At 50.3% G+C, this 19,928-nt stretch overlaps 1 long non-coding RNA gene across 1 annotated transcript in view; it reads right to left on the minus strand.

The window, feature by feature from the left end:
• Positions 1-19,928, minus strand: part of LOC119146716 — a 59,351-nt gene that overhangs the window by 8,644 nt on the left and 30,779 nt on the right. Inside the window, exons 6-11 of the long non-coding RNA XR_005103814.1 lie at positions 19,684-19,783; positions 18,370-19,103; positions 16,366-16,588; positions 14,605-14,801; positions 13,282-13,451; positions 10-7,683 (exon numbers count right to left, since the gene is read on the minus strand). This is a non-coding gene — a long non-coding RNA (uncharacterized LOC119146716). The remainder of the gene's footprint in view (positions 1-9; positions 7,684-13,281; positions 13,452-14,604; positions 14,802-16,365; positions 16,589-18,369; positions 19,104-19,683; positions 19,784-19,928) is intronic.

Raw genomic sequence — 19,928 nt, forward strand, 5'->3', positions numbered from 1 at the left:
TGTCTCTACCTCGGCAAGTGTGTCCTGGACTGAGGACTCTTGTCTAGCTTGGTGTCCTCCTCAAGTCCATTTGAAGCTGAAATAAATAAACACAATTTTAAATCATCAGGGACCTGAAATGCATTGAGAAAGCAACAAGTGGTGCAGCCTTGGGATGAGAGGAGTTTCAGGCTCACTTCAGGGAGCTTGGGAATGGATGGAGCAACGGGAGCTTGGTCCCACAGCAAGACCCTGCCTGGATTTGAGGAGTTGTGGGTCAGGCACAGCGGTGATGCTGAAGGTGGAAGGCTCCAGCACTGGGAGAAGGAACGATGGCAGGCATTGGTGGCTCCAACACGTGTGTCTCCTACGGCATCCATCGCCTTTTCCCCAGGAGGGCAATATGCTGGAGCATCCAGGGCTGTGGCTCTGAAATGGCAGCACTTCAGTTACGGGCATCACCCAAAGCTCTGGTGTCAAGCAGTGACATTCGTTGGGAAAGAGCTGCACAGGGCAATTCCCCAGGGCAGTGGGAATGGGGACAGAAAAATACCTACAATTAAGCTGATAAGGTAAGCACAGCTTCAGAGATGTTTGCAAGTGCCAGCCTTTCTGCCCTGGGCTGCGCTAGGGCTTTGCACACATTTAAAATGACGCCTGGACCAGCTGTCCATGCAGCTGGGCACAGCGGGTACGCTGCCCATAGCCGCAGCGATGGCTGGGGGAAAGATGCTTACAGGGACCCTGACCCAAGCAGCAGCCCTGGATGTGGGAGGTCATGCTCAGGGTTATACTTTTCTCAGCTAAAGTGAGATCCCGTGCTGGAAGCTCACACACAGTGGGGAAGGGTTTGCTCATTGCCCAATGGGCACTGCAATAAATGAAGCAGCCATTAAAATAATGCTCACACAATATCGACAGCTTCAGTAAATGAAGCACATTAACCCTCTGTTGCTTAATGAACATGTGTGTGGGGGTGGTGGCCGAGGGGGCCCCTGGAGTGGGGGGTCAGGGCTTTCCAGGACCAGAAACTTTCTGCGTGGGAAAGGCTTGAGCTTTCGGACCCCAGCCCAAAGAGGCACAGATGGCAAGGCACATTCATTTCAGTTCAGGTGTGGGTTATTCTCTTGGGTGAGGTGGCTTGGGGTTTTTGACTAATATCCCAGCTGGTGGCTTCCAAAACTTCCATTGTTAACATAGAAGATACAGAAGCAAGAAGGGGAGCTAATGTGCTGGCATTCTCCTTTGACTTGCATTAGGAGATGGGTTTCAGAACACCTCCTGGGACAAAGACATCCCTTGCAGGATTTCCAGTGATACGCAATGCTCTGCTAGCAGTTACCAAGCTGCCCAGGGCAGTGCAGAGACCCCTCCACACGTGGCTGCTGCCGCTGTCCCTGCTGGGAGTAAATATTTAGGGAAAGAGTAAAAAGAAACCTTCCTTTTGGCACTTTACCAGTTTCTAGCAGTTCAGGCATTTACTAAGCTGCTTGCCCAAGTTTAATATTTTTCTAAGGAACAGCTGATTGTGTCAATATAGTGGCTCCCTCATGGATTTCAGCAGGGCAGGATGTGGCCCGACATGGCTGGACTTGCTCTTACGGCTCCATCACCAAAGCCTCAGGAGTTTTTTACCCCCCGGAACAGAAGGAGCTCGGGTGGAGTCTTGGGCAGGCGACCAGACTGCTGCCAAGGAAAATGCGTGAGACCTGGTCCAGTATGGGCATCATACCTGCTGCGCCCAGCACTTTGTCTTACATGTCTTACCAGGTATGGTTGTGAGCACGGGAGCCGTTTGCCTGCTGGAGATGGCAGAAGAGCAGTGCAATGCATGAACACCAGCCTAGTTGGAAGCTACCATTATGTTTCTAAGCATTTGGTTAAAAATCTCCCTTCCCTGACCAGTACCCAGAAATCGATAGGATGGTAAATCAGTTCTAATTTCTGCAAGCTGGTGGTGCTCCCCTGCACCCCCCCATGCTTTCCTTTGGCCAGATTACCTGCTTCAGCCACCGGGCCGTCTCGGCTTTCCTGGCATGCGGATAGCTGCACGCTTCGCTCGGCAGCAGTGAAATCCTCCCCTCTGCAGTACCAAGCAGATCTTGCGCTATTTCTTTTCCTGCTTTTAGATGCTCAGAAATCTGCCCAGCTGCATCTGCTGCTTGATTTTTAGGGTGCAGCCTCTGCTGGTTGATTTTAGCCACGGTTTTGTACTGGGATCTTTACAGAAGGTTGTGCTAATTAAGAAATCAGATCTCCATCAAAACCGCTAATGCGAATGCCTCTTGGTGCGCTCCATGCATGCTCTCAGGGCTCACTGCAATCAGCCCATCTGTCCTGGAAGGTTGCTTCTTATCCTGGGTGGCAGCAATAGGAAGTTCCACAGATGCTGTCCTCTGATATTAAGGACATAAATTATTGAGCAGCCCAGTAGCACTGCCCTTTCACAAAGTCAGCGCTGAGAAATGACTGGCACCCTCATTTGCACATAATTCAAATGAAAACCTAATTGCACTACAGCTGCATGGCAAGGGGCTGGGATTGGCAAACAGCTTTGTTGCGGAGTTCACAGTTTCCACTAAGAAAACTTGCATTTTAACACCACTTTGTATATGTTTTTTGGCTTTGTTTCTCTGAGCCCCAGCCTGGTGCAGACCACCATGTATATCGTGCCTGGGACATTTTACTGGTTTAAATAGTGCTTGTGCCCAGCCTGTTCTGGAAATGGTGCTTAAGGCCACAGATTTCAGCCTGCCACCAGCCGCCCTGCAGGGAAATGGGCTTTAATAGGAAGGTAAGATAACATGGGCTGTAGCAACACGTCCGTTAGCCCTGCTGGCATCCTACCCCCTGATGCACAGGTGCAGGGCATCTGGGTAGACACAGGTTTGCTCTGAATACTGTCAATAACTGAGCTGGTCCCCATAGGAGTGGGTGCATTGGGACATGGGACTGCTGAACGAAGCAGCACAGCTCTCTCCCTGATCATCCTCATCTCAAGCAGTCATTTGTATTAAGGATGGCCTGATTTATGATTTGGCTGGCATTAAAACACATTTCCTTCCACAGTGATTTGATCCAGGCTTTTCAAACCACTTTGTGAACTCCAACAAATCCTTAGGAAGTCTCTGGCAGGTGGATGCCTTTATATCTGTGTTATACCCTTGGCACTTGGCAAACCTGATGCATCCAGAGGTGGTGGGGAGGACAGAATGGCTGGCTAAGATCTGGGGGTAGGTGATCTTCAAGCATTTTCCACTAAAGCTCCAAACCTGAAGCCTCTTTGAGGTTTTTTTTAGTGTGAGAAATCAAGCCACAGTGGCACAGAGTCAGGAAGAGGATGCAGAACAGACCCCCGGGAGTCCTTACTTTGTCCCGGCATCTGAAACACCTTTCCTTCCCCTCTCCCCTGCATCATCACGCTGCCACTGCTTCAATAGCAGAAGGATCCTGAAAAATTGAAGCTCAAGGTTTTTCATGTCTGCTCCGGCCACCTGAATCAACCTTCTGTTTGGATGGAAGCACTGAACTGTTTCTTAAAGCAGCTCTTCCTCCTACCATTAAATATTTAAGAGAGGAGCACCAGGGGAAACCATGTGCTTTTACCAAGGCAGGATGGCACAGTGCTGGGAACCACAGACTTAAATAGTAATGAGATGGCAGGTGCTTGCAGGCACAGCTCGGTTTGAGCCTGCCACTGCCCCCTGCTCTGTGGGGTGCGGTGGTCCCCACAGCATCCCCAGCATCACATCCCCACCCTGACAGCTCCCACCTGGAGTCCAAGCACTCAGCAGGACCGATGGGAGTGCAGCGGTGCTGGGGCACCGGCCATGGCAGGACAGGAGCAGAGCAAGTGGCAGCCCTGTCCCTGACTGCCGAGGGTCATCCCAACGAGCTGGTTGTCTCCTCATCATCACCTTCCCTGCTCCGCCTGATTGGGGGTGGGGGGGGGGGGGGTGGAGGGTGGCAGAGGGAGGGTGTTGGTGCCTCTCAGTGCTTTGCAGTTGCTGTAGCAACTGTGGTGTCTCTGGTGGCAGGAGCACACGTTTCCCACAGCCAGGCAGAGTGTGAGCTGCTTAATTGCAAGCAGACTTCTTTCCCCCCCCCTGCTAGGAAAAAGACCCCCTCTGCCCTCCCACCAGCAGCCAGAGCCCGAGAGGTGCTGCTGAGGCAGCAGCAGAGGCACAGGGAGGCCCACGTGCCGAGTTGGAGGGATGCTGCTGCGTCTTCATGCTCCTGGGCAATCTTCCGCACACTAGTCAGAGCCTCAGCACCTCCTCCAGACCCTTCGCTGCTCCCCCTTGGCTCCTTGGCAAGGACAACCTGCCTTTCCCTAATCCAGTTGCGATGGCAGGGTGGGTTGCTGCAGCCATCCAGGCTCCTCCCTGGGGTAGCTCAGACCTGAATTTATTGCCACACGAATGAGAGCATCTGCTTTGCGAATCAAGTCTTGATCAAAACATTCTCAGCAGCAGAGGATCAGCACAAGCCTTGCTAAGTTACTTCCATGATTAATAAAAAGTCAATTTAAAATTGACTTTTAAATAATGGAGCCTTTCTCACAGGCTGGATTCCTTGGGTGCCCATTTCCAGCTATCTTGTAGGGCTTTGCCTCCCATTACTCCCCCATTTCTGTCGCCTTTGTACATCACAGGCTCTGATCCGCTCTCCCTTCCTTTTCTTTTCGAGAAACCAGAGAGATGGAGCTCCTTGAGCCAGCCCTTGGAATGTTCTGGTGCCTCTTTTCTAAGCCTCAGTGACTTGGCCGTCGCACTGATGCTTGACCTCAAGGCACATCGCTGCCGCCCCTGTGCCAGGACTATCCTTTGGCCACATGCCACTGCAGGCACCTACATCCATTCAGAGCCCATCAGCCTGGTTTGGGCTTCACCCTGTATATGTGACTCATCTTTTTTTCCCTCCAGAAACATGACTTTATATTCAGTTCAAATAAAGCACATCCTGCTGGCCTCTGTCCAACGCACCCAACAGTCCACATCAGGCAGTAGATACGCAGGAGAACAAAGCAAGCAAAGCTTAGTGCTAATGCTTCAGTGTTGCTCGCCGCACATGGTTCTGGGTTGCATCACTTTTGGTTTTGTTGGCAGAATTAAGCCCCAGGCTTGCACAGATGCAGAGACCTGCCCTTCTTTTCCAGATGGCCATGAGCTGTGGTCCAGCCTTTTCACCATCTGCCTCTGGGATGGCTGCAGCCACTGCCAAGGAGGGTAGGAACCGCAAGTAGGGATGTTCCTCACAAGAGAGGGAGGCAAAACAGGAGTGAGTTGCTCCCACCTTTCCCGTCTTGAGAGTCCACCCTATAAGCATTTCCTGGTGGGAACCAAACCTTCCTTCCTCAGGTCATCACCTTCACCACAAGAGGAAGGATTAGCAACGCTCAGGCAGGGGCTGTTGTCACTCGAAGTAGTGTTTTTCACCCCAATTATCACTTGACCTGCCGTTTCTTAGCTGGTATTTTCGGGGCTGCTGCTGGGGCTTTATGTTCCCTGGGAAGTTTTCTTGAAGAACAGGTTGGCCAGTTGGGGAATGTTTCACTGCTATTTTCAGCCTGGGACGTTTTCCCTTTTTTTCTTCAAAGTACAACAAAAAACCTGTCAACAAGTCACAAAAGAGTGATCGCAGTCTAAAATATGAGCCCTGGCACGGGAGGGCATTTGACTCAGAAGCCACTTCCCATCTTTGGAGACTTGAAGTATGTTCCACTTCGTCATCCCGAAGGTCTTTAAACACTTATAAAAACAGAGTTTATTTATCCGCAGTCAGAACAGCCTATCTATTATCTTGAAGGCTGAATTCAGAAAGTTTCTTCAGAAATTTATTGGTTTCATTCCTACCGGTCTGAACAGAAGTTTTCCACTGAGTCTGTCAAAATACAAATGTCTCAATTCCAGTTTCCTTCAGTCTTTAGCAAGGCATCACATTAATTGTGTTAAAAAGCACTTTTATTAGTTACTGAGAAAGCAGGAGTCTGGCAGCTCTTCTTGACCACTAGCTATTCACTTTTGTGAAGTCTTCTTTAACAGTGGTTTGATCCAACGCAGTGGTTTTCTCCACTAGCAAACTCAGCAGTGCCTGGAGCCAAAGGGACCAGCTCCAGGCAGGGATTATTTGCCTCAGGTCTCCAGGGCTCCTATTGCTGCCCAGGCAAAGCCTTTCTGCCCCTCTTGAGGCTTCTCACATCCCCACTGTTGGAAAAAATGGAGTGGTGGAGGCACACGGTCAGCCTGAAGCCAGGGATGTCCATGACACATACATACAGAATGGGATAATTTCATCCCCACCTGTGAATGCTTTCAAGAGGGCTCAGGGAACCACCTAACAGCTTGTAGAAGTTTTGTTTTAGTCTGATTTCGCATAAGGCTGTGTTTCAGCCAACAGCTCAGCCTGGTGGTAGTGCGGCATCTGCTTTGTAAGGGAAGGGTGGTCATGAAAAAAGCCAACAATTCCCAGTCCTCTGAGTGGTGAGGAAACTATCTTCCCCCATCTGATCTCCATGGGATGCTCTAGGATAGCTCCTGCCAACATTCAGTCATCCTGGAGCTGTGTGGGCAGCCAGAACCCCAAATTTCCCACCTGCTTCCTCGCATCAGCCATCCCAGCTTCCCTTAGTCAACACCGGAGCATGTGGAGCAGGACACCTACTGCTCGTGTCTCAGTGCCTCAGCCAGCTGCAGGATGCACACAATCCCCTGTAATACAAGCACCACAGCAAGATGCAAAGGGGTCATTAGCATTTAATGGAAAAACTTAGCTCTACTACATATTTGCTATTGACTATCCCGTCCTAAACAAGATGACAGACACAAATTGAGGTTGGCCTTTCCCTCCCAGAATTTTTATCAGTGCTCCCAACACAATGTCAAACTGAGTCCCTGCTTACGCTTCAGCTCCCGAAATACTTTGAGGAGTACCAACACGCACATGTGCAGCCCTCATATGGAAGATGTCAGTGCTCTGATAATTGAGACTTTAATGCTGAAAGGCTGAGCAGTTTTCCCTTGGCTGTCACGGTTGGCTGTGGGGAGCTTATGAAAAGAAAATAAATAAATTGGACTTACTTGACATAGCCAATGGATCGAAACCTGGAGATAGAAATCATAGATAGAAGCAGCTATGGTGGGAAGGAGCACGTGTGAAGGGTCTCGTTACAGGACCCCTCCTACGGCCGTGTAAACACGCAAGCATTAATGTTGCAAGTTGCAGATATTGGCAGGGCTGACAGGATTGCACCCAACCGTCTCCAGAACCACCTCTGCAAGCACACTCACACCATCATCTTCCAGCCAGGCATGTGCAAGTGCCCCATGCACAGGGATGACCAGGATAACTACAAGTGAGAGGCCAAGGTAACTTGGGAGCAAAGATGTTCCTGCAGAAATGGTTTGTTGGACACTCAGGTATCTGTGGAGGGATCCGCTGGTCAACAGAAACCCAGAGAGATGAACTTTCAGGCAGGAGGAAAAGCTGTGCCACCTAAAAAGTGCTGCCCAGCTCTTGCCACAACCCTCGTTGATCCCCCATTGTTTTAACACAAACTCACCTGGGGAAAAAAAATTCCCTTAGACTTGAGGATGGGTATCTGATAGCCAAATCCTACAGCTACTGGACTCATAAAGCAGCTGAAGATGTTTTGGTTGGAAAAATGCCTTCTCCTTGCTGTCAGAGGATCTGGAGGCCTTTTACCTACAAGAGTGCAAAGGATCAAGCCTGTGTGGCAACAAACATCAGGAAGGGCCTTCCTTCAGTACAGGCCCTTCATCTCTTTCTTTGATTTTGGGACTCCACTCAAAAGCTTAGACCAGAGATGTGGCAGTTAAGGGCTCAGCAAGGTCAGGTCATGGCTTCTGCATGGACGTGGCTACTGCACAGGAGAGCAAGCACCAGTGCAAATGTGCTGGAGGGACCTCATCGTCCATAATTTAGTCCAAATTTGCTTCCAAGAACTGGCCTAATGATGATTGCTGGAGGCCAGACGGCACAATTCTTCAGGTGCCAGGACCTGATGCTCTCACACGTGCTGGTTTTGCACCTGTATTATTCACCAGCCTCCTCACAGCCAGCCCTGACTTCTCTCGGCTGGATGGAGAGGAGAAGCAGGCATTTCCATCACATAGCCCTTGGACACAGCCACATCCAGCCTGAAAAACAGCCCTGTCACATGCCCTTTGCACAGCTGGGGAGAGCCTCAATTACACGGCGGTGGCCACGCACGGGCCACCAGCCCCGCTGTTTACAGGAAGTGCCGGCACAGAGCATGGAATTAGAAAGACCACAAGGAAGTGAGGGATTATTTACTGGAGATTAAAGGACATGGAAAAACCACAGGACAAATCAGTGGGGCCTAAGCAATGGTAGTTGCTATTTCAGTCTTCCAGCTGCTGGCATTCATACTGGTCATGCTGCGACGGGAGAATTTGGGAGGAATTCAGCAGGATGGGTGGTTGCTCTGCTTTTGGACCAGTAAAACCAAAGAATAGGCCCTAAACCTGCTGGAAAGATGGGAAGAATGTCTGCTCCATTCCTTCCCTTCCTAACCCATTCCTGTGAGTCTTCCTTCTCCCCAGGTGTGATTCCTGCTTTTGGACTTCATCTCCAGGCCGAGCAGCTCCAGCCAGACCTGCCTGGTGGCAAAGCCCATGGGTTAGCCCAGATTAGTCAAAATAAAGCATCTCCTCAAACCTGGAAAGAAGTGGGGTGGGGTTTGATGTCTGACATCTCAAGACCTTCAAGACAGCTGCAGTGCCAATGGGAGCTGGTGTTCCTTGGACTCTCCATGGAAAGGGGGAAAATCACCAGGTGAAGATTAATACTGCTCCTCCAGTCCAATCCAGTCTAGCCCAATTCCTCTCAAGACCATTTCTTCTCCAGGCTTTTGCCTTTATTTTAAACACCCACAACTTCCTTTCCCCCTAGAAATTTCAAGCCCATCAGCACAGTCTCTAGTGGGAAGCGACACAGGCAGACCTGGTAGCTGAGCAGACATCTAACAGGTGACAAGATGCCCCTGTTTTAAGTGCCTCAGTCCGAATGCCCATGAGTTCACCTCATTTTTGGTGAGGTCTGCTTTTCAGCTAAGACTGGCCATCAGGATTTCAGCGGTTGCTCATGAGCGCTGGAAATTTGGGCCATAAGTGCATCAGGTCTCATGTCAGTGCACGCCCACCTCTACCTGCAGCTGCAGGTACTCAGCTGCTGCTCCTGTGGCTCTCCAGGATGGCCACGTACTCAACCACACTTTTCCCAGAAAATCCCAAAAGATTTTCCAAATGCTTGGATATACTTTCTCTAGCACTTTGCTCCTGGCAGGTAAAGCTGTTTGCAGTGCTGCTGTCCTTGTCCCACAGCCACACTGGAGATTTTGCCCTCACCAGTCTCCTGTCACCAGCAGGGAGTTTTGGAGTAGCACCCAAACTCCTCCACCAAGCCCTTTCCCAGGGAGTCAGGCAACTTGTTCACTGTCTGTCTTTCCAGAGACATAGATGTCAGTTTGTTATCTACCCCCCCAACCCCTACTGTATCTCAGTGCATGAAACATCAGGACACCATCACATGCCAAGTGACAGCATCCCCCGTCCCTCCCCACTGCTGATGCAGGTTGAGCTCCCACCACCACCACCACTGCATTTCCAGCAGCACCGTGGCCCTTTGCGCTTGATGTGGGGGGGTGATTCAGCCCTGACTCAATGGGAGGGTGGCCATGGACTGAAACCCCAGCCCTGCTCCATGCACAGTCCGTGGTTAACATGATTCGGCTGGAAATTACAGAGCTGTGGCAAAGGTGGCGGGAGGGAGGCTCCCCTTGGCCAGGAGGAGCCCACAAGAGGCTCCCACTGACATTCCTGCCTTCTCCTTCGCTCTGCAGCCATGAGGCTGAGGGAACAAACGGCGTGTCGCCTTCATGTTTGACCCAGAGCAGTGCTTGGCCACTGGCGCCATACCACAGGCTCCGTCTGGAAAGCAAACAGTAGCTCAGTAGAATTTTTCTTCCCCCCCCCCCCCCCCCTTTTTTTTGTTTTGTTCTCCCTACAACAAATAGAGAGAAAGGATGAATGAGCTTATTTTACAGCCTCGCAGGAATACCCAGCCATTGTTAGCTTGACACATGCTGCAAAAAGTGATGGCTAAGAAAATAAAAGCTTATTCTTTCCTGAATGGGTTGGCTGGAAAAAAAAAAAACAAACCACCCCAAACCCTCCATCCATGGGCCAGCAGCAGCATTTCCATCAGCTACGTGGCTGATCCACAACTCAGTGACTTCCAGGCTGCACGTAAAAGAAGGAGAGTGAAGCTCTGAGTTTACATCAGTTTTGAGAGTCTGAAGCACGTTGTGTGCACCCAGCCCGCCCTCCCCTCACAGGTGCCACCCAGCACCGTGTCCCCATCCCAGGCTCACAGCAGGCGAAAGGAAGGCAACGCCACCCCTCTGCAGGCAGTAACATCGAAACTCTCCAGAATATTTCCTTCTCTCAATTCTCTGCATCTAGAAAGTGTTGCCACAAGGTCTAAAAGTCCTCAGTCCTGGCTGAGGCTCACGCACCTGCAATGAGTATCTCAGAGCTGGTGGGACACCAAGGGTGACAACCTCTGTTTTGGAGAACCAGCATTGCCATTAAATGGGTTCAATGACACTTTCTCCCCTTGGAGAGGAGGACTAAGAGCCAGAGCATGCAGAGAAAATAGCCATGCCACAGCTGCTTAATTAATTAACTCAATTAATTTTATCCAGGACCTCTTGGGTTATTTCACTGCAGCCGTCTCTGCTGGGAGAGCAGGGCACTGTCGCCTGCTGCAGCCTTGTCTGAAGCAGTAACCTGGCTCTGGAGCTGTATTTCTCTCCACTCATATTTAACTTGCTTCTGTCACCACTTCACATAATTTTCCCTGTTACTGAAGTGGTAAAATCAACCTCAGGAGCTCAGAGTCCATGAATGGGGATTCAGAGTTCGGAGCCTGCAGCCATCTCGTGCGGTTCATTGACACATGAAGGGAAAGGAAAAAAATACCACTAATAGAGTAAGTCCTCAACAGTTTGACCCAAGCAAATATCCCATTCAAACCAGTGCTTTTTAAAAGATCAATTTAAAAAAGCAGGAAATGCTAGCGAATACACTCCTTGCCTGTCACAGCTGCAGTTCTGCTTTCAAACACATCTGACTTAGGACACTGGCTTGGATTTATATGACTGCATGCTATTTTTCCTGCTTTATCCAGTGTTCAAAATGGCTGCAAAAAGGAGCTAAAGCAGAAGCCTGCTGGTGCAGTCCTGGATGCTGACCCATCGCTTCCCTCCGTCCTCCTGCCCTGCGTACACAGATCCCAGGAGCAGTGATTGACAGGACAGGGGCAGCTGAGATTGTGTCTGAGACCATTTCCTTCCTACTGCCGATGTGTGCATCAGTGGGAATGGTGATTTAAGGAATAAACAGTGACTTTTTTTTGAAGTCTATCAGCTCCCTTACTAATATCAGCAGAGAGCAAAACGGGGCCTGTGTGGTTTTATCAGCTGTGGCTCCAGCTCACGGTCTGTTGAGGAAGCGATGCGCCATGGAGAGGATGAGAGCTCATCTCTTATTAAAGGCAGCCACATACCCATCCATGGCTGTGTAGTGCACATAACAGCAAAACCCCTAACCAATATCTTTGAGGATTTAATGTCTGAACAAATTACAGTGAGGAACAAAAAGGGGATTTTGCTTTAACTTGGAAATTTTAATTTTTTTAAATTATTATTATTTTTTTAACCTATTAAATGGCCAGAGCTTTTAAGGTGTCCAGCAAGAGCCTCCTCCCTGCACTGGGGCAGTGGCTGGCCATGCTTCATCATCCAGCTGCTTGGGGGGGGGGGCAGTGCGGGGGGGGTGTATCCTGACCCGGCATTTCATGGTTTCCCTGCGCTGAGCGGGGAGCAGCGGCTGCCGCGGGAGCCTCATTATGTAGAGGCGCAGGCAGGGGACTGGCTTGGTGACAGCAAGTCTGCTCAGTCGCAGATCAAATGGCTTAATAGAAACTGGATCCAACTGGTCCAGCCTTGCGGGTTTTGATTTAAACTGCAGTTATAAGGTGTGATTAGAGGCGGGGGATGCTGTGCCAAGAGCTCAGATGTGAAGCAAAAAACATATATTAGAAAAAAATCCTTCCCCTAAACCTATACATATTTTTCCATTGTTAACTCTTTGCCTGCCACTGCCAGATACCCAAGGAAATCCTAGGCCATCCGAGGACACCTTTGGTGCCGCCTGTAAGAGGTCTGTCAGCACCGCAGAGGAATTTGACCACTGAAGTACTCACATTTATGGGCTTGGTATCAACAATAACCACAGCTGAGCTTGCAGGCACTGGCCGAGCCTTTCCTGCCACGGTGCTGAGAGCGATGCCCTCCCTGCAGCCCTCGCGCTGGCCAGCACAGAGCAGGGGCTCTGCTTCAGCTGCCTTCTTTTTGGGTTACTCTGATACAGTGGAGAAGGAGGCAGTGCTTTTCGGGAAACCGTTAAACCAGGTCTCTTTTTTCTGTCTCCAACCAGTTGCCCCAAATGCAATAGTTAATTTGGCAAAGGGAGACCTTTGGAGATGTTAACACAGTTCAAACCTTCAGCCCATATGGATAAAATTGCAATTCAATAAAATTGCTGGTTCTTTATCTTCATGCGGCATCATTGTGCAGTTAATTTCAAGCTTTCCAGTAAGCTGTAATATATCTTTTAACCTAAAAGCTCTTTTGCATGACACTGAAATAGGTCCCAGTCTATATACATCTGCTGCCAATACAAATGTATGGTTCAGCAGCAGTAAAGAGGATATAAAAGACTCCCACGTTACAAATGTAGGAGGCAGAGGATATTTTAGCATGGCAGTGGTTACACTTTTGGCAGCTTTGCTATAATAAACTTTGTTTTCAGAACCTTAAAATATTCCCTGTGCAGTCAAGACTGACATATTTGCTTTCAGCAGAGCTGTCTCAGGGGCCGGCGCTGGTGAGCGGAGCTGGGGAATGTGGGGGAACACAAAGAAGGTGGAGTTAGTGTCACCCTACGTTTAAACAGGGTATTTCCTCACAAAATATTTACAAGTGCCTTCGGGTCCTGGTAGGACTATTTTCAGGAATGCAGATGGGCAGTGAGGAGGTACCTGCACACAGCGTGCTGTCCCCCAGGGCTGCTTCGGGAGCTGGGGGCAAGGGAAAGAGGTTGAGCAGGCAGGCCAAGGGCCAAAAATATGAGGGAATAGGGACGTAAGACAGCAACCTTGTGTAGGAAAAGTCTCTGGAGAGTTCTGATCTCTTACCATCTGATGGAGTCACCTGCCAGGATGCCACTCCTGGGTGCCTGTCTGGACCTGAGATGTTACTGCTTTGAAGTGGATGGACCCCATCTGCAGCTGGCAGGTAGATGTTGGCTTCCACGTGTCTCCCAAGTCATTCTGGACTCTAATGATCCACTCAGACACCGAGTTACCTATGAGAAAATTAGCATGGATGACCCATACCTTAGTGCACTCTGGGATGGCAAGAGTAGCTGCGAAACTTTGATCCAAGCAATTGTTTGAGCAGAAAAGGAGAGCCTGTCTCACACTGCTGATGGGAAAAGAAGGCAGCAGGGACAGCATCATGACTCAGGACTGTGCCTGGTCCTGCCTGCTCTCTGCCTCCCTGTGACCTGTCCTCCAGGTCCCTGGATGCCATCACCATGATGCAGAGGGCAATGCACTCTGCGAACTACCACTGTTTCCCTTTGCTCTGGGGACTCAGCCTGACAAGGGAGGACACCAGAAAGATTGCTATGAAACTTTAGGATGGATTTCCAGACCCTGAAAGCCTCAGCTGAACCAGTGACAGAGCAGAGAGGAGCAGGAGAGAGGTGGTTTCCTACTGTCTCCTGGCTCCTGCACCCTCAAAATTACATATCCAGGGTCCAGCCTGGGAGTGTAGGAAAGGGGTGAAGCCTCTGTGTCCATTCAGATCAGTTTGAATCATCAATTGTTTGCAAGGGGATATACGAGAGTTCAGATGGGACAGGTTTGAATAGCAAAGCAAGCATGAAGCCATGCTCTGCACAAGAAACTACTGGGAAATGCAGAAATATTGACCTAGCCCAGGGTATGGGCTTAGGATCAAACCCAAGAGGAGCTCCAGTAAGTGGCTCCAGCAGGACGTCTCTGTGTCAGGTGCAGTCCAGACACCCTGAGGTTTCTGTGGGAATGGAGGGCCAAGCTTAATAATGGAGTAAATAACTGAACAATGCTGTTTTGTGATGTTTTACGTCTACATACAACCCCAGAAATGCATCCCTGCTAGTTATAGTTTCTAAGGTAGCAAGAAAAAACTCTTCTTACCATCAAGCCTCCTCAGAAAAGCTCATTGCTACATGTGCTGAACTTGGATGGAGTCTTGGACTGAAGGATTTTGAGAGCATGTGATGGCATTATTGTTTCATGCTAATCTGTCCTCATTGTATGCTATTAAAAATAAATAAAAATCATGGCTTCCTAATCCACAGGTTACTAACTGTGGGAAAAATGTGTTTGTCACAGCCCTAGCAAGCGCTTAAAAGTGTCATGCTTTTGTATTTATTTCTTAGCAAGTGCATGTATAAACACATTGTTACCAACCTGAGCATCCGGATTGCAAACCCCACACGGCTCCTGCTGCAGGACAAAGCTTTGGAAGAAACGCTGCACCAAGCAAGGCGGCAGTCGCAGGGCTGTGCAAGGGATGACGTGACCCCATGTGTGCATGGACAACTGGTGGGGTTTGGCAGTGCCTCATCAATGAATGTTATTGCCTGTGGCAGGTTTGTTTGGGATTCCTAGGAAGCAAAAGAGAAAGAAATAAGTTATTTTGATAGTAGATCAAGTATCAAAGGGGTAAAAATAACTCAGTACTTTTGCAACCTGCAGGCTGAGCCCTCTGCCATTAAGCCAGGTGTATATTCCTGCCTGGGGTGAAACCCACCCCTGGTTCAAAGAGGCAGCACGACGGCACTGGGGCTCTGATCTCTGCAGATGCTCGAGGCCCAGCAGAAGGTCTCAATTTCAAACGTCAGAGAAGCATTTTGATCTTATTTCCCCTCCCCAATCAGCAAGATGAGGCAATTCGTAAGGGGAAATCCTATGTGGACCGAGGAACACTTTCCTCCTCTTGTCTTTGCAGCACAGGATGAGAAACCAAATGACCTCCTGGGCATCAGCAATGGACAAGACGGTGAGCATCTTCCACCAAGACTGCAAGTCCTCCTGCAGGGACTCTCCTGTCCTCTACATACAAACAGCATCGGGGTCCCACACCCTCGGAGGGAGGACACATTGGCCAAGGTTTTGTCCATCAGTCAATAAAGATGAACTAGTCCTAGAAATAAACATGACCCTGGTCTCTGCTCCACTGAACAAACTTCCCTTTGAAAACCTCTCACACTGAGAAAGACGCCTGGGTTCAGCCTCCGCTGACCCTTCTGTCCCAGCACACGGTGGGGCACCAGCCACCCGCTCCTAATTAACTTGATGGGTAACTCAGCAGCACAGATCACCTCAAGTTACCTTGGGCACAGAGCACAGCAGAGCCTTCCACAATGAAACGACATGGCAGGAATTATCCCAATCCATAATTGCTCTGAGCAAACAATAAACCAGCTCACACTGGTGGAAGTAGCCACTCGGAGGTAATAACCCAGTGAGTAACAATAATGGCAGCAGATACTTGATAAAAAACAGGGAACAAAAGAGAAAGCTCTCTCCATTATACAAAGAACGGATGTTTTCTGTTTGCTTCCTTTGGTTCAGAAATGCATTTAGCTATTTGGAGAGCGAGGAGTACATCTCTCTCGCACACGCAGCAAAAGTGGGTTTCAGGCGGGGGGAGGAAAGGATTGTTTTCCACTATGAGATCATGGGCAGGAAAATAATTTTTCTCTTTTTAATCTTTCTTGGATTTCTACCCAGCCACTCTCCAGGCATTTTATTTTCTTCAAGAGAACTGTCTGCATATTGGTGGGGAAGAAAACCCACCCAAATCTGCTCTGGGGTGGTTAAAAAGGGGCATTGAAATACAGACATGCTTGTTCCCCCCAGCTGTACCCCTCCAGTGCCCCAAACTGGGTGATGGGAGGGATAAGCCATGTTCATCTGATGAAAATCCCTAAAACCAGGGGCTCGTGTTTGCTGGGTATGCGTGCCTCCTGCTTATGCATGTGGCTTGTGACCCCCCGCTGCCCAGGCTACTGACGCTGGGGGTCTGGCCGCTCGCCCTGCAACTGCTGGCCCACGGCTCTGCTCCCCTGGTCTAAGCCGGGGGCTCACATGGGGGCTATCACCCACCCGCCCCTGCTGAAATGGTTTCTGAGAGCAGGACGCCAGGCAGAGAAAAAAAGAAATCACCCCGCACTCCTCAAGCACCGCAAAGGGCACCGGCACGGTGGGGACAGGTGACGGTGACACAGCCCCGAGGAGGTTTATGCTTGTGGCTCTGGCTCTGCAGCAAGCGGCTGGCACCAGCCCTCCAGGGATGCCCATTTCACGCTTGGCTCCCTCTGCCCCCGGGACAGCTGCGATGGGCACGGGCACGGCACCGTGATGGGCTCCCCCGTGAAGAGGACAGGACCTGGATGAGACGGGAATCACAACAAAGAGAAATCGAGACGTGAAAGCTGGAATAGCAATACCTGGGTGGATTTGTGCAGGGTGTGCAGATCCAAGTGCCAGCTGGGTACAACACGACCCCGCTCCAGCCACGCCGAGCTTTGCCCTGCAAAATAAATAAGCCTGAAGACAGCCATCTGCAGCAACGAGCGTACCAGGGGAAGGCTCTGCAGGACTACAGAGGCTAAGCACTGCTCATTAAAGCGCTGGGGAAATGTGAATGAAGCAGATGAATGGATGAAGAAATGAATGAAGGAGGGAAGAGGATGTGAATGAATATTGCATTGACTTGGTGCCTTTCATCCTGCGATGGCAGAGCTGTGCAGCACAGCTGATGGGCAGGCACTGCGTCGGTACTCCCCGGAGAAACCCCTGGTCAAAACAAATCAGATTATTTCCTGTTGACAGAGCCCTTCAGGGGGAGGCGAACAGCGAGCCGTGGCATATGGATTCATATTACTTGAAGCACGAGGCTTTCCCCAAACAAAATCCCTCCGACTCCCCCTTAATCAATGTGGCAGATCATTACTTTTTGAGTTGCTCTTGTTCTTGCTATTCCAGACACTGCATGATTTCCATGGCAACGACATCCCAGCCATCCCAGGCCTTTTCCTAACCCCTGTCATCTGCTGTTGAGTCACACCAGTGCATAACCCGGAGAGATGAGCAGCAGGGCCAGGCCATGAAGGTGCCTTTTGGCACCGGGGGACTTAAGGACCTCGCTTTGCCCCCCCTGTGCAGCCCAACCCTGTGAGCCCCTGGGAACCTCTCACAGCCAAGCATGGCACAGGGCTTGCAGGCAGCTGTGGGGGAGCACGTGGAAATAAAAAATAATTTTCTGGAGGTTTTATTGTGCTGTTCCAGAGCACAATCAGCTGAACCCACTGGCCAGCCTGACTGTGACTGGGATTCAGGGTGGTTTAAATAGGGATAATGGGAGGGAGCAGTGAGATGGTGCTGCTGCCTTGGTAATGCAGAGTAGGGTCAGGACCGAACCTGGATGCTTTGGGGAGGAAAGGGAATCCAGCTTTACTTCTGGTTTGGAGGAAAAAGTGCACTCTCTTCCTTTCCACCTTCTGAAGGAAAAACTAGCCTGGGGTGTGATCCTGCTCTTCAAGTGCTGCATGTTTGCAGGCAACCTGGTGTGACTGCTGCGAGCAGCACACGCTGCTCAGAAGAGCATCTGGCACCACTCGAATGACCCATCACCCCCCAGGGCCAGTTTGATCCCACCTGCCTGTATGGACTTGGGGTGTCATTGTCCCCACAACATCTAGCTGCTCCTCTAGCAGCTGGCTGCTCACAGCTGCAAAGCTGCCAGATCTGGCTGCGCCAGACATTTTGCAAGTGTTTTGTAGGGTATTTAGGGCTGGATGCAAAGCTTAGGGACCATCCATGGGCTCAAGCGGGTTTTCAAGCTGACCTCAAGGGCACCAAGCCTGCCGTGCATGGGGGTCCAGGTACACAGACACTACCGCTGAATGAACCAGTGCTGCAAGCCTTGCTCACATAGTAACCGCCCCCGCTGCCAGCAGAAGCTGGAAGGAAATTATTTGTTTTTTCCTCCTTCACCTACCCTGCTCCCTTCAGCAAGCAGCTTCCCCTCTGAAAAGCCAGAGAGGATTTAGGGTGGCTGAGTGCCACTGCAGCAGCCAGAGCCTGGCCAGGCAAAGCATCTCCCACCCTGCCACCAGGAAGGGGCTCGGCCACAGCACACAGCGATGGCCAGGCACCGTGTCTCACCTGAGTTGGCAGGTAAAGCACCATTGTATGTCCCTCCTTCGGTCATATCAGGCTTTTCATTCAAACATGCGTTTCACCTCGACGCAACAGGGTTTTTTCCTGCCAGCGGTTTGCAGCCCAGCCTCCGCAACAGCCTGCATTTTTCATAAGCCACGTCGAATTTCATGGTAACCCTGCGGAGTTATTGCTCTATAACAAACACAATTGCTGCACTAGATTAAGCACACCGCTTATCTCGTCCAAATATTAATGAGCACCAAATGTAAGGCACTGGGCCTGCTTCCCCATCTTCCCAAACAGGGAGATTGGCCACTGGGTATAGCAGTTGCAGGACTGGACCCAGACAAGAGGATCCATTTGCAGGCTGGTCCAGCAGCTTCCTTGAGTGCGGATGGCTGCCCAGAAGCTCTGAACTGGAGTTTTTACAGTGGCTTGAATACAGACCATTTATTTAGCTGTCCTTCACACCAGGAAAAAAAGAGATGCTTTATCCTGCCATAACTTGAGCTAAATTGCTTTACCTGACTATTAATGGCCTGGACTTCGGGGCAAGAGGCTCTCGGTCGAATTTTGGACTGGTTCCTTGGCCCTGCACTGTGGAGCAGCTGGCTGGGTTTGGAGGTGGCATCCGAGCTCACACCACGGTGACTTCCCCACATACTTCAAGACAAACTGCTCCAAGGAGGACCCCATCTAGGGCAGCCAGAGCCAGGATGCCTTTGGTGCTCACAGGTCTGAAAGGGACAAAGTCTTAGGAAGGGAAGGGAGCGTGGTTCTGTAATGCTGTCAGCTACACTGCAGTAACTGCTCATGCTGATGCAGGGCTTAGCCCTGAACTCAAAATATATTCAGACAACTTCATCAAAACCATGGCTTTAAAGTAAATAACACAGTAAAACTTGGACTGAACAAGCTATCAACAGTCCCTTTATAATTAAAATAAGGGAAAGAGCTGTTCACTCCTGGGGTTAATAGAGGTTATAGGGGTATAGCCCCTATAGGGAGCTAGGGGTATAGCCCAGGTCAGGGGTTAACCTCTTTGCCAGCTCTGTAAAGGGATGGGTGACCCTGGTGCCACCCAGCCCAGAGAGCTTTCCAGAAGAGGGTCAGCTGCACAAAGCACTGGGTGATGCTCTGAGGCAGGACCAGAGCAGAGCTGCTCCTTTGCAGCTGAACACCCCCTAAGCAGCTCAGGCAGAGCCAGCCCAGGGCGTGCGGAGCTGGAGTGCTGCTCCCTCCACCCACCTGGACACTGTTTGGGAGAGAGGAAGAACGAAAAAAACCCAACAAACCAGAAGACAAATAGAGACTTACCTCCATGTTTTCGCCTGCCACCCCCATCAGTCCCCTTCAGCCTAATCATTCTCTTCCTCTTCAATCAAGACAAATTTGCAAGAGGAGCAGCTCCCAGCGCCTGAGTGCAAAAGCCTTTAATTACTGTCATCTGGAAGGCTGTGCCAGGCTCCCTTCCAGTGCCTTTTCATACTTTTCGGAAGACAGTGCTCCAGGACTTGACGCCCCCAACATGCCATTTGTCAGGCTTTATTTTAAACAAGCAC

The sequence above is a fragment of the Falco rusticolus genome, chromosome 4 (genome assembly GCF_015220075.1).
Source record: "Falco rusticolus isolate bFalRus1 chromosome 4, bFalRus1.pri, whole genome shotgun sequence".
In the NCBI taxonomy this organism is placed as follows: Eukaryota; Metazoa; Chordata; class Aves; order Falconiformes; family Falconidae; genus Falco; species Falco rusticolus.